The sequence below is a fragment of the Saccopteryx leptura genome, chromosome 5 (genome assembly GCF_036850995.1).
Source record: "Saccopteryx leptura isolate mSacLep1 chromosome 5, mSacLep1_pri_phased_curated, whole genome shotgun sequence".
In the NCBI taxonomy this organism is placed as follows: Eukaryota; Metazoa; Chordata; class Mammalia; order Chiroptera; family Emballonuridae; genus Saccopteryx; species Saccopteryx leptura.
Window position 1 is genome coordinate 177,172,961 of NC_089507.1, and position 14,473 is coordinate 177,187,433.

The 14,473-nt window shown below is 47.5% G+C and overlaps 1 long non-coding RNA gene across 1 annotated transcript; it reads left to right on the forward strand.

The window, feature by feature from the left end:
* The first annotated feature begins 870 nt into the window (after positions 1-870).
* On the forward strand, positions 871-14,213 carry LOC136405987 (uncharacterized). Its single transcript, XR_010751605.1, has 2 exons — positions 871-922; positions 13,216-14,213. It is a non-coding gene; the product is annotated as an uncharacterized lncRNA (long non-coding RNA).
* Positions 14,214-14,473: the final 260 nt, after the last annotated feature.

The window sequence follows — 14,473 nt, forward strand, 5'->3', positions numbered from 1 at the left end:
TTTGTGTCACCAAGACAACTTTTTATGAGCACTTACTGCTAGTGTATGGGATCAAATCATATAAAGTTTCATTTAATTGGTTTATTTATTTTAAGAATCCATAGAAACAGGAAAAAAAAACTGGAAAGTAAAACCAGTTTCTAAAGACTTTATAGTGAAACACATGAGTTATTTTAAAAAGAAAAACCTCAAATTAAGGATTTAATTGAAAAAAAATCCTTTATTTTCCTTTCTTCGCATCTATAGTACGCAAAAGGCAAGAAAGCCCCTTTGAATTGGGGGGAAGTTTTCCTTTGAAATGACTTCAGTGAGATTTCATCTGTATTTCAAACGCATTAATTTCACACCGTCCCCAGTAGGTAATGAAGATGCACAGATTCGGGTCAAATTCACCCTCTGAAAAACTGCACATTAAGCTTCTGTTGATTGATACGCCGCAGGCTGTCTTAATCATCGTGATCAAAATCCAAACATTTAGGAAAGGGGCCCAGGAAGGATGCGTTTGGGCTTCTGACAAACCCTCAGGCAAACTCAGAAGACCAGCCAACGCTTTTCCAAATCTTTTTCCAGGTAAAAGACCCCATCAGCCCGCGAGGGGTTCGCAGTGTTTCTCAAGAGTGGTTCGACACCCCCCTCACCCCCCAGACCCAGACACACCCCGACCCCGCGAACCGGTCTGGGCTGTCAGAACACGCGGCGGCGTGTTCAGTCCCGATAACTTTCATGGTGATTAATGAGCTCCTTGATAATTTAATATCGCTTGTGATTAAATTATAAGGCGCGGGGGGCGGGGAGCTCTGCGCTTCCTCGCCAGCCGGGGCCGACGCCGCCGAGCCGCCCGGTCCGGCAGCGCGCCAAGCCGCGCTCGTCCTCCGGGGCAACGCGCTGGGCTCCGCCGGCGGCCGGGCCGCGTCCTCCCAAGGTCAGTGGGTGCCGGGGCCGGTTCTCCGGGGCGAGGGCGGCGGGAGAGGGGATCGGGGGGACAGGCGGCTCGCAGAGCGGCGGCGGTCACTGCGGGCACCGAGCAGCTTCAGTCCGGCCGCAGAGCTGGGGCGCGGCCTGTCTGTCCCTGTCTGTCCCCAGCCCGGGCGCGGAGGGGCCGGGAAATGGCCCCAAACAGGGGACGGTCCCTTTGTTACGTCCCTTGTCTCCCAGCCACAGGGGCTCCAGAAGCCCTTGGGACCCCAGGACCTCTGGGGAGAGGGCGGGGGGCCTGAGGCTCTGAGCCTCCCCACCCCCACCATCCCCCGCCCCAGACTCTGAGGTTTCGCTGCGGGAGAGGCAGCGGCGGCCAGGTTGAGCCGCCCAAAGCGCCTTCTCTCCCCGCCCGCGACCCCCAGCCCGTCCTGTGCGCCGAGGTGTCAGGCTCGTCGCGGGGAAGATGAGTAGAAAGCCGAGCGAGAGCCCGAAACCTCGGGAGTGCAGAGAGGCGCTCACAGAATTCGGTGCAGAGCCTTCGGGGTTCCCAGACTGATTTATTGGGGAGGAGGCGGGCTTTGAGGTTACTCCGTAAGGGGTCGCGGCCGGGCTCCCAGAGGGGGGTGAAGTCAGGTGTGAGAGCAGTTGTCCCGCGCTGCGCGGCGCGGGCTAAGGGGTCCTGTCCTCGCGGTCGTGGCGCAGCTCAGTCTCGGGAGAGGTAGGTGGCTGTTCGCTGCCGTGCACAGTCGGGAGGTGGGGGCCCGCACAGGTCCCTCGCGGGCTAGAGGGGTCGTCACCTCTTCCTACCGCAGCGAAAGGCTTAACACGCATCAGGGTGCGGGTAGGGCCCCGAGAGGCGGGAGCGTCCCTAGAAAACCATAGGAAACCGCGCTTAGACTGTTCAGACGCCGAGCAGAAGGGAAAGAATGAAAGCCCCGCACGGGGGCTCGGAAGCCGGGTGTCTAGGCAGTGCCCAGGGGTTGGGGGGAGGATCCTATCTCCGCTGGCTGGGGTTTCAGCTGGACAGTGACAGCCCGGAAGGGACGCCGCGGGCTGAGCCCAGGCTCCCCGCTTTCCTTCAGCCGGGGAAGCCCGAGTGACCCCCGGGGACGGCGCGCTTCGTGTCTGGTGCGCGTTAGGCTGCAGGTGCGGTGCCGAACCATCCTCTAAGCGCGGGATAGACCTTCCTAGGCCCGGGCTCCTCGGTGTATAGGAGTTACCATTTGTTCATCCTCTAGATATTTGGAAGTAGCGCCAAGGAAAGGGGAAAATCATGAACAACCAAATGGACTTGTAAACAGAGGTCACAGTATGGAAATATATATCCCAAAACATCCAAAGAGAATACAGAAATAAACCTTCCTAGCTAGAGCAGTAACACGCATAAATTTGTTCTAAGATGCTTGGCCCGAAATGCTCCGAGTTTGAGTGTGAGGGTGCCTACACATCTAGGATATTCGGAATATGAAAAATCTCCCTTAGGAAAGAAGTGTGTGGATGGGGCGGTGGAGTTCAGAGAACGCTCAGAGGCCTTCACTGGTCCTTGGTCCGGGTGTGGCCCTGAGGCGCCCCCCGCCCCCCTCCGCGCCTTTGCCGCCTCCTCTGAACAGGCCCGCGGGCTGGTCTAAGGAGGAGGTCGTTTTCCTAAAGGTGCCTGAGTAAGAAGTTAAAAAGGGTTGATTGGCAAAGCGGCTGCCTGCAAGCGCCTCAGCAACCGGGACTAATTCTGCAGAGAGGTTGCCTCCAGGTCTCACTCTGGAGCTTGACCCCGGGGCACTGAAGCGCCCCAAGGGCAGGCTCGCAGGTCGCAGGTAGCAGAGTGCCGCCTTTGTCCCTGTTTTTTTAAAAAAATCATTCCTTGAATTTGCTCCTCTTCTCCGTGCTTCTCCCAGATACAAGCTGAACCTCTATATGGTTTTCTCCCCCAAACGGTAGCTGGGCTCACGGAAGATCATTTAAAAGCTGAGGGCCAACTTTTCCAACTCGAGAAGGTGCCACGTGCCGTGTAAATATCAGGCGCCTCGTGGACACAGAAATTCTTCCCAGAAATGGAATCACCAGAGCCGGACTGAGAATATTCTAATAGACAGAAGTGTGTCCTTGGAAGAACTCCGCGTTCACGATAATAACTTAGAGGAGGGGAGAAGAGGGGCGCCAAGGGAGGTTTTATTTCTCCGATTATCGTCATTCTGATTAAACGACGCCAGGATACAGTGAGAGTGATGGCGATTTCTAACGATTCCCAAAGTTGCGAAAGGAGGAAGAGTTAATTTTATTCTCTCATCCACAAGATCACTTCTATCTAATGATCTCGGACACCTGCAAAATTACGTCGAAACCGGTGGCGCGTCGGCTTGCATTGTTCTTTCAACGTGCGCGACGCGAGCGGGGCTGCCTTTCTTCTGACTCCGGAGCGCGAGTTCGCACGTTGATTTCACTCCTCGCTCTCAGCCCCGCCGTCGAACACCATTTAGGCCAAGATCGCGTATAATGGGAAACACCATCAGCAGCCAATTACCCTTTCAGGGGATTCACTTCTCCTCACAGACACTGTTATTTGAGAAATAGGATCATTTGATTTCATATTGCATTAAATAACACCCAGCCGGTTCAAATTGCCAGCTTCTTAAAAACCGCCCATTGGAATAAATTGCAGGGGCCTCTTGCTTTTCAGGGCAATATGCTGGGCATCGGGCAGGACTTGTAGAAATAACTACAAAGCCAGCCCTGAGTCGTTGCTATTAGGAGGAAGAGCTCCGCCACCCCGCCAGCAAAGGCATTCAGCCACCGGTTTCAGGCCGCCTCCCCCTCTGCCCGCCAATTTTGAGATGGTTTAATCTCTTTTTCTTTGAAATGACGCGGCGGTCCCTGGATTAGGAACAGATAGGTTCTGTAGGTTTGAAAATGTTTAAGTATCTATATGTACAGAAAGGTAAAAAATAACTATGTTAAGACAAACATGTAAGTTTCATTTAATAGGTAAATGTACCTGTTCCAACTTACATACAAATTCAATTTAATAACAAACCTACAGAATCTATCTCATTCCTAACCCGGTGGGGACTGTCTGTAAAATGTAAAGCTTTAGCCTCGGGGAGAAAGCGCTTAGGGCTACACAGTGCAGAGGAAGAGGCGTGGGTGGGCCCAGCACGGATTTACGTTGGTTCCGCCCCCGCGCTCTCTGCAGGGCTCACAGCCTGCAGCGAGACGGCCCTGGATCTGAGGCTCCGAGGCCCCGGTGTGCGTCCTCCGGGTTGGGAGGTCTCGGGTGCCTAGCTACAGCGTTGCCACTGCTGCCTCACCCTGTTTCCGGTGAGCCCTTCAGGCTTGCCCACCCCTCTCTGACCTCTCGGCACGGGTGCCCAACCCGGAGCCGTGGCTAGCTGGGTCCCACGGAGAGCAGAAAGTGGAAGGAGCCTCACTGTGGCTTCAGCGTGAAGTAAAGGGAAAGAGAGAGGGCTCAGGAAAAAAAAGAAGGAGGAGGAGAGCTGGAGTTCGGGGCACACCCGCCGCCAGAGGCATTTCATAAAGAACTAAGCTTTTTAAATAGTCTGCCACGCACGAGCTGAGGTTTGTTAATTGACACTGTTCAACTGGGTGACAACTGTTCAGCTCTATGGGGGCAATCCATTACCCCCACTTTTATTTAAAACAAGGTCTGACTCCTTGGTACTTGGTTCATTTGTGCCAAGAGGCAGGGTGAATTTGAGACTGCCATGCCCCTGGTGAATGTCTTTTTAAGTATTTATTACATTTGTGTTAATGTACTTCATGATGGCTGATTTAGAGTCTCTCGCAGGTAATTCAGAGGCCACTTTCCAGAGACTCATCTGTGCACCCCGATTCGGGGTGTGGGCTGGCAGGGTCCTGTTAGTGGGTTCTGAGTTCCAGAAGGCCTTCTGGTACAGTGTGGGAGCCTTTTCGTCCCCTGACACTGGGAGGAGCCAGAGAGGCCGGGGGTTGTGGGCACGAGTCCAGAGGTAAGGTTACAGACGTGCTGAAGGCAGGACTCTAAGTTCCCCTCGCTGGGGTTGGCTCAGACTTCAGTCCGGGGGGTTGCGGGAAAGGCGTGGGCGTTCTCTCAAGCTGGGATGGTGTGGGCCTGAGAGTGGAGGCACCCTCCACTTGGCCCAGTTCTGCGGCACCTGAGCTGCATGCCTCTTCTTGTTTCTTCACGTCATTCTTTCCCCGAGCAAATAAAAGCGCGATCTAGACCAAACCTTGGGCCAGGTTGGGCCGCGGGCCTTCGGAGCGTCCCTCTGGGCCTGGGAGGAGGATGCTGATGCATAGCTTCCCACGCTGTCACTTCTGGGCCTGAGCTGTCACTATCCGGCTCCAAGGCAGGCCTGGGGCTGTCCGCCCAAGCCTGTGGAGAGCCCCAGGAACTGCTCCACCCAGGTCCCTACCCTAAGCCCCTTGCGCCCTCATCCCGTGCTCCCCTGGGAGCCTCTATCCCCTCCCCCCCCTCCTCCCGCACACAGAGCGCTCCCTTCCAGCTCCCCACCTCCTCCCCTTGGGGGCACAGCCAGAGAATTCTTTCCTTGTCCAACGCTAAGACCAAACGCTAAGACAGGAATAGGGTGAAGAAGTTCGGAGGAGCAGGAAAACACGTCCTGCCCGGCTCTAGTCTTCTCTGCTCGCGCGAATGGAATTGCAGAACTACTACTGGTGGAATGACCGTGCGGTTGGCGTTGCGAGGGTGACCGGGGCCCAAGTCCTAGAGCCAGCAGAGGCTGCAGCTGCCGCGGGCTGCTTCCCTAGGGTCCCCACCAGGGTGTACAGGGGCTGCGTGGGTGGACCGTTCCCTTCACACGCACCTCTCCCTTGCAGCCCACCAGAGCGCAGTGTAACCTCCACACTGGGTGTCTTGTGTACACCCTGTGCCTCCCCGGGAGCCTTGGGTGAGGATGGTGAGAACCGGTGGTCGCTGCTCCGGGGCGCTCAGGCCTCGGGCTGCGGCAGGGACGAGCAGGTCATTTATTTCCCTTGCTCACTACTCGCGCCCCCGCCGGGATCGCGTCTCGGCCGCGCAGGGCGGGCGCCGCTCTCCCCTGCCCGCCTTCCCTCTACGTCGCCGCGTTTACCAGCGCGTTTTGTTTCCCTGTTGGATTCCAGACCTCGGGGTTGTCACCGTGCTCTCCTCCTACGGACGCTAATCAAGTAATTTCCCCATCCCAGCCCCATCAAATTGCTCTTTAGCTGTTGAACTGCGGAGTTTTGCTCGCCTTTTCACATGCTAATCACGCCCATTCAGCCGCTCTTGGTGGGGCTGTTTGTCGCAGGATAAATCTCCTTGTTTGCCGACTGCATGATTAATTGATATTGTTGTCTGGCTTTTGTGGGGACCGCAAAAAGCTGCAAGGAGGAGCTTCGAGACTGTGCCGGGGGCCGCTAGCGACATCATCCGGCTGCCGAGGTCCCGGCGAGGTCGAGCCGGGGGGCTGATGACATTATGCGCCCGATTTGGTTTTCCTTATTAAAAAGATGATGAAAGACTCAGAGACCCCAGTTTTACAACCCACCACAGGGGCTCAGAAACAGCACGGAGTTTAAGCCACCGGCGCAGACAAAGCCCTGGAGTTTGCTCAATTCAAAGGAAAGGGTGGGTGTCACTTTTTCACGCAGGAGACAATTAAATCGCATTTCGGCCCACCCGGGATATCAGTAACAGTTGAACACGGGCAGCGTGGTGGTTTGGTTTTTCAAACGAAGAATAAAATCTCTCTCTCCCCCCTTTTTCTCCTTGTCCCTCTCCCCCACTCCATTCTCTTTAGTTAACATCCCTAAAAGATAAGTAAGTGAAAGGAAGCTGGAGCTTGAAGGGGACCCTGTAGGCGGCTGACCCGGGCTTGAGTGAGCGCACCGTTCTTAGACGGAATCGCGGGCCCAGGGGCGCTGACCGTGAACTCACAGGATCTCCAAGTTCCACCTCCCGGCACTGACCGATATTTTTATTTGCCTTCGCCAGTCTCTGCTCATTGCTCATTTTCCTCAGCGGCAGGTGTGCAGTCAAACCCACACAAATTCCTCCGCCCTCCTCTCCTGCCCTCTCCCCTGCGTCCTGGGGTTTTATCCTCTACGGACATCCCTGAAAACTTGGAGATTCAATTAAATAATTCCAGTTACGCGGTGCTCCTACCGCCAGCTTATTGCAAATATTTTCTTTTTCGAGTTCTTAAAAAAAAAAAAAAAAAAAAAAAAAGCAAAGAGAAGAAAAGAAACTGTCGCCTTCGCTTTCACTGTGCGCGGGGGTAATTGATAGGCGCCATTGGAGGTCAGAATTTGCATAAGAATTAAGAGCAGTAAATTAATTTAATATTCCATGCACATCTCCAATTATTCCTGGAGACCTTTGTCTACGCGGCTGCCAGAGAGGGGATTCAGCTGCTCTTCAGCCAAACAACATCTGTGCGGTTAATAATTTGATAAACAGCTCATACAAATAGTTTCTGAATTATCTGGCAGCCCAATGACTATTCAGTTTGGAAATGTTTTGGCAGGGTCTCCGGCATACTCCCAAGGCCTCAGGCGTCTGCTAGACAACTGTCTTCTTATCTTTTTAAACATCAGCAGATGACAATGTGTAAAATAAGTCATTATCATTAAGTAATAACCTTGCCCTTTTAAAAAGAAATAAAAAACGGCAAGGTCATCACAGTGGTCAGCAGGTCATCTATTAAGGACCCTGAGATGAATAGACCCAGTGGGAGGAGGACTGAGGGAAGCATTACCAGAACGGAGGAGAAGACGTGGGTGTCTGGGTGGACTGGGTAGGGATGAGGGATGTTTTTCCTTGATATCATGGATTGAAATTAGGTGACTGGATTTGTGTATGGAAATATCTGCAAGGAAGGGTCCCCATAGTAGTTGTAAGTGAAAGGGGACACCAACTTTTCACTGTGTTGCTTCTTGTACCTTTTAATGTTCTACTCACATGCAGGTGCTCTTTATTCCAGAAATAAATACATAAAAACAAACCGAGTTACCAGAAAGTAGGGGTGAATTATTTTGGCTGCGTATAGTCCTTACCTGACTTCTCCCTATTACTTCTCCTGATCGTACTTCCTCCCCCCTACCTTCAAACCCAGCCAGGTGTGTACGTCAGCCAAAACAGTTGGCCCGAATTTGGAAGGAAGCATTTGTAGAATGGTGCCATCCTGTTGTCAAAACAGACCTGAATTTGAGATGCTTTTCCTTTGCTATCCTTGGCTCTAAAGATTTCATGGCTCTGATTTCGTTCCTGTATCATTCTGCCACCAGAGCACAGCCCTGTTCCTGATATAAAGTCTAGAAAGGAACTACGTGATCTTGAGTGAGACTGACTGCTCTAATTTGTGCAGCCTGAGCATTGCAGCTCTATTTACTGCAAGTTTGTGTTTACCCTGGAATTGTTCTGCACTGACTGTGCTATAACAGGATGCTCTACTAGGATCCTTATCTCTGTCTATACATTCTTACATGTTTGATGTACACACCTCACCCATTCAGTATTCTTCTATTTCCTACACTGCTGACAATCTAAGTACTTGAAGTCACTGAAAACTACCCCCAAGTTCAGAGTAGTGTCGAAACAGTAATATGATAGAGCTTTGTCCCTGTACTCTAATGAGCTTGGGTAGCACTGAGCTTTAACTTCAGGCAAACCCTTCATAGTATACTGTATGTCTAAATATACAACTTGACAATGAATACAATGCACGCCTGAGCTCAATCGAAGAATTACTTTTCCAGAAAACAGGTCATTGTGTCACAAGAATATCACAATAGCATTTCTACAAGAACATTCATTATTATAGTTAACATTTTATTCTTGAATTTTATTAGATTTACCCCCATCCCCATAGAACTACAAACACTACCAGGCCTTGAAGGCTCTTATAAGCATACAAATTGTTCCTGTTATTTATGATGGGGGTTGCTCTCTGCATTTTTTTAAAATTAATTTCTGACTTTGATTCAGACTTCTAGCTAGCAAAGTAATTTGAAAACATTTCTCTTCTTAAATGGGACATTATCAATTCTTTTGGGAACCATTCTAATTTTAAACACCAACACATTCAGTTTCTTAATCTGCAGCTCTGACGTTACTCATTTTTATGCACATAACCTATCCCCCTTTGGCAGGAGTTTGTTTATGCTTGATATTTATCTTCTTTACATTTGTTTGCCTATTTTTCACATCAGTATATGGGCAGAAAATGGCTATTAAACAAGAAGGCAGAGAACTCTGATTACATTTTTGACTATGTAAGTAAAGCCACAGAACATTGAAATTTTGAGATTTAAAAAAAACTAATGAGTCCTCTTCAGAAAAGCCGTCTGGATATCATTAAAGTTGATAAGTTTGAAATGATTATCCTGATAAATGCTTGGCTCCTTGGGGTGATTAGATACATATTTTCAACACAGTCTCCTAAATGAGTCTGAGGTCTGCATTTGAGGGAGATTTTCTGAGCATAACCGGAAGTTGTTGGGTGAAAAAATCTAGAGTAAAACTTTACCTTGTCGAGTTCAAAGCAGAGGTACCTGTTACTCATGTACACTTGTACTAAAAAAAAAAAAAATGGAAAATACAGGAATAGGTGACTGTCAATAACTTAAACATCACACACCCCGGTTATTTCCAACCTAATTGTAAAGAAAATACACCTTCTATCTTGGGAAAAGTTAAAGAATGGCCAATGGGCAGGATAGTGATTTAAAAACTAGGTGCTATATCTATTGTGGATAAAAGAGGTGTGTGTGTGTGTGTGTGTGTGTGTGTGTGTGTGTGTGTGTGTGACAGAGACAGAGAGAGGGACAGACAGACAGGAAGGGAGAGAGATAAGAAGCACCATTTCTTCATTGTGGTACCTTAGTTGTTCATTGATTGCTTTTTCATATGTGTTTTGAAGGGGGGGCGGCACTACAGGAGACGGAGTGACCCTTTGCTCAAGCCAGTGAGTGACCTTGGGTTCAAGCTGGTGAGCTGTGCTCAAACCAGATGAGCCCGTGCTCAAGCCAGGGTTCTCCACATCCCAGTCTGCTGCTCTACCCACTGTGCCACCGCCTGGTCAGGCGAGGATAAAAGAGTTTTAAAATATAATCTGAGAGCTAAAAACAGTGCAGATTATTTTTTTAAAATTATTATTTTTACTTCATTTGCTTCCATTGTCCTGAAAAAAAAAAAAAAGACAATTTCTCTATATATGGCCAGCTTTTACCTAAATCTGGTTAAAAATTGAATTAAAAAAATATGGGTTAACATGTAAAAATTATGAACAGAATTCACTTAGAAAAACCTTTCTGCTCTCATTTTTCTCTATTTTAATGTTTAAATGAGTTGTGCTGGGTGCTGATGCGGGTGAGCATCTCCATCTCTGATACTGGGTTCAGAATATAGAGCTTTAGCACTTATCAGCCTGTGGATAATTGCAAGCCACAGAAACAAGTCCAGATTATTCAGAGATGACTGTAAAATGTCTCTGATCATCAGGGATGTTTATCATCCCATGGTCTTTTCTTTACTCTCCCTGGCTAGAACTGTGATTATACTATACAGATTAGCCATCACCTAACTCCAGGGGCGCCCTTCACACTGTTGTCATTGTAGATTTGTATGTATTTTAAGACACTGTTCTGATGTATATAGCACTAAAGGTCCTTTAGAAAGAAGGCTATCATTAGTTTTTAAATAAAATTTGTATGAAGGGGAAACCTGGGCTTAGCAGTGAGACTGGCTGGCTCTGCTTAAAAGGGAGGGTCATGGGCAACAGAAACTATGACCCCCTTATGCCATTAGCTTTGGCAAGAAAGACCAATTCAGCAGCCTAGTGTCGAATGAAGTTGAAAGGGGTTCCAAAGGCTTATTCTGCTTTGCTGACTCTGTGATGAGGGGAAATGGACCCTGCAGAATATCAGACTCTTAAACATGACATTTAAGACCTGACATAGTCTGGTTAGAACTAATGTGGGTGTAGAAGGTAAAAAATGGTGGGCAGAAGGCATATCCCTTTAGTTGTCCACCAACTGGCTGTAGTCACCTGGGCAATCACCTAAACTCCCCGTGTCAAAGACTCCCATCTGCCACTTCTTAGTAATTTATTCTTTTTGTTGGGCATATGCATGCCCAGGAGACTACATTTCCCAGCCTTACTTGCAACTGCATGTGGCCCATGTAAATTCTCACCAATGAAATGTAATCAGAGGTGATGAATTCATACTTGCACCTTCCTATTCCTTCTTGCTGGCTGAGAATTTTGTTAATGAAAGGCACATATTGAGGATGATGAGCTCCCTCAATAGCCTGGGTTCACAAGATTTCTTAAAGTAGATTCTGCCCTCTGGAGAGATATTATCCAATATCCAAAATATTGGATAAAGTAGGTTACATGGAGATAAATTAATTTCTCCTTTGATAAACTGCATATTTTGGTTTACTTTGCTATAGCAGTCTCCCAAAATAACCCACATCCTGGCTTTGTTTTTCTTAACTATAAAATAAAAGCATGTTACTTTGGGTTTCCCCCAAAGCAAGCAGCTTAGTGGGAGGTGATCTCAGGAAATACTAGTAGGGGAATGGGGTTGAGGGACAGGGAGTGGAAGGCAGCCATTTAATTACATTATAAAACAAGTTACCTTTGTGGTCCACTGGAATTTAATTCTACCACAGGAGCTCTGGGAAACAGTGTAGGACACCTGTCTTAGAGTGAGTCCACTGAGCTGGAAAAATTATATACCAGCTCCTATCAGTAATTAGATGAAGGGCTACTACTCTTCAAGGGCATTATTTCCTCAGCACTTCTGGTCTGTTGCTGATGGGCTTCAGGGGCTAAAACAAACAAATAACCCCCTCCCCCAGGCAATGAAACCCAAGTGCGGTGGCTGGTCATTGGGTTGGTACACACTGAGGTATAAAAGCAAGGATCTGCTTCAAGGGGCACTGGATGAATAGTTTCAAAGATTTCCTCTTCACATTAAAAGTTTTCTTGTCTCAGTTTGTTGATCTAGTTGTCTTCCTGCTCTAGCCAGATCGGCTTACTCAATTTAGGACTCCTCAAATACTGTGTGCACTCATCCTCATTTTGTTTATGGTATTCTTCCATGTGGCACAGCTCATCACTCAGGTGTGCCTCTTTATCTCCACTGTGTCAGTTATCTGCTGCTGTTAGACCAATCACCTTAAAAGATAGTGACTTAAAACAACAATTTATTATTTTTACAATTCCATGAGTCAGGAATTTGGACAGGACTTCGTGGCACTTTTCCATGGATGACCAGCTAGACATCTTCATGTAGAATGACCAGATGTCTTCTCCTCTTCTGGGGGCTCTCTTCAAGTGACCTCTAACCATTCAGTAGCTCTGTTTGGACAACTGGGTTCCAAGAGGATGGAAGTAGAAGATGCTAGCCGTTTTAAGGCCTATGTGATTGGAAGTATCAAAATGTCACTCCCATTGCATTCTTTTGGCTAAGATAGGTCAGAAGTTCTGCACAGATTCAAGGGAATAGGAATAGGCTCCTCCTTTTGATAGGAGAAGCCACATGTGTGTAAAGAATGGGAAGAACTGATATTGCCATATTTGATTACTGTCTATCATGCCTACCTACCTCTTTCCACTAATTCAAATTCCCAAGACATCCTCCTATCCTACTTCATATAAGAAACCTTTCCCATCATGCTAGTCCTTTGGGGTCTTCTAGCCCTGTCTGACTTTATATAAGGGCACCTCTTATATAAACTTGTTATTTTTGTCCTTTGTACTTTACTGTCTTGTGACACCTTTTGTTGCTTTTTATTATTGGTTCTTCAAGGGCAGAAAATGCAGATTAGAGTTCCAAGAATACTTGGTACAGTTTGGAGCACACAATGTGGACTTTCACTGTGTATCTGTGCAAAGTCAAAGGAAGGACACAGAAGGAAGGGTTGGTGGAGGGAGTGACCAACAGGCATATGCTATTGGGCTGAGGTCTAGATAAGTAGAGCTCATTTGTAGTAGATTTATATACATGTTAACTGTTTATTCTGAAAATCAAATAATTCTGAAATCCTCCCAGCCTAAGTGAGACTTAGCTGACACATATTTACATGATGGAATGGCCATATTTGTAACTGGAATGAATCACCCTAAAGGTGCATGGAAGGCTTCCCCTCTCACATACCACCCATCCCTCATAATGCACTATTTCCTTGAGTCAAACATTGTCCTCTTTTTAGAAGAGGCTGCAAGTATATTTTGTTGGAGAGGGAATGGGAAGTAGAAGGTGGGGTTGGAATTTGAATCTCTGATAAGAGCAGTGTTTCTTTTTCTCTCACAGAAGAAACTGAGACAGCATGAGTGTGCTGGAAGATCAGAGGCCACTGATGCTGAAGGAAGGAAAACCGAGGAGGGGACTCTGCAAACAACTCACCTGCCTTCATGTCAGTCTGGCAAATTATCCAGGAGCCATTCTGAATAATGTATTGTGCTGTGCATTAGAAAGTGTCTGGCATTAAAATGGACAACAGAGAAAAATAGAAAGGAGCCAAAGGAAGATTCCAGAATCTATGAGCATGTTACGTGAGTTTGCAGTCAGCAAATGGACATCCCTGCAGTCTCTGGAATCCAGTCTTCTATGTTGTGACTGGACCCTTAGTCATTAGGTTTCCAAAGGCAGAGTAAGCCTGTGTGAAAACTAGCCCATGCTATCCACAGAAAGGGAGTAGTAGTATTGTTGAGTTTTAGTAGAACCACTAAAGGAATGCCACAGACAGCTACATGAATGTAAGTGTTAAACAGACTTCCTCCATTGATTTTAGTGACTAGTGGGGGCACCTCTATAGCTCCCTGAACATGTAACCCACACCACACTTTTAAATTAAATTCCCTGAATTGCCCTTTGGATCAATCAAAGAAGGCTTGTTTCAGTCCACCTCATGGTTGAGGATATTAGATGTGTAAGAGATGATGGTTTTCACACGTTATCATGACCAGCAACCTTTTGTGCATTGATGATGGCTGGCATGCAGAAAATGCACTATATTGGAATCTTGAAAGTTTGTAATGGATGCATGGACTGGAGCATGAACCATGCTGTGGGGTCACACCTGGATTTATATTCTGCCTCTGTCATTAGCCTTGCGACCTTGAGCACATTTGAAAACTCTATTAGATATACAAAAGGTTTTCCTCATCTGGAAAGTAGGAATAGCAATACCTAAGTCACAGGGTTGTGATTAATAAATAAGTGAAATATGTTAAGTTTCTAGAAAGCTTCCTGGCACAAAGTTATATTTAATAAGTGACTTTTAAAATAAAGGATTGTTGTTGTTGTTACTTATCTTCTGATCATTTCACCACAGCTTTGTGCTTGCAGACTGTGTGTGTGCATTTTCCATTAACTACCAGAAAATAAACATAGGCATATGTGATTCTTAAAGATGGGGAAGATATCCAGAGGACTTAGGATTACTGACCATCCTGTTTAGTAGATTCATAAAGAAGATGAGACATTAAAATAATAACAGAAAGAAGTTCTTTTGTATGGTAGAAATAACAGATGAGATGGTTATAAAAACTGGTGGGAGCCTTTGGGT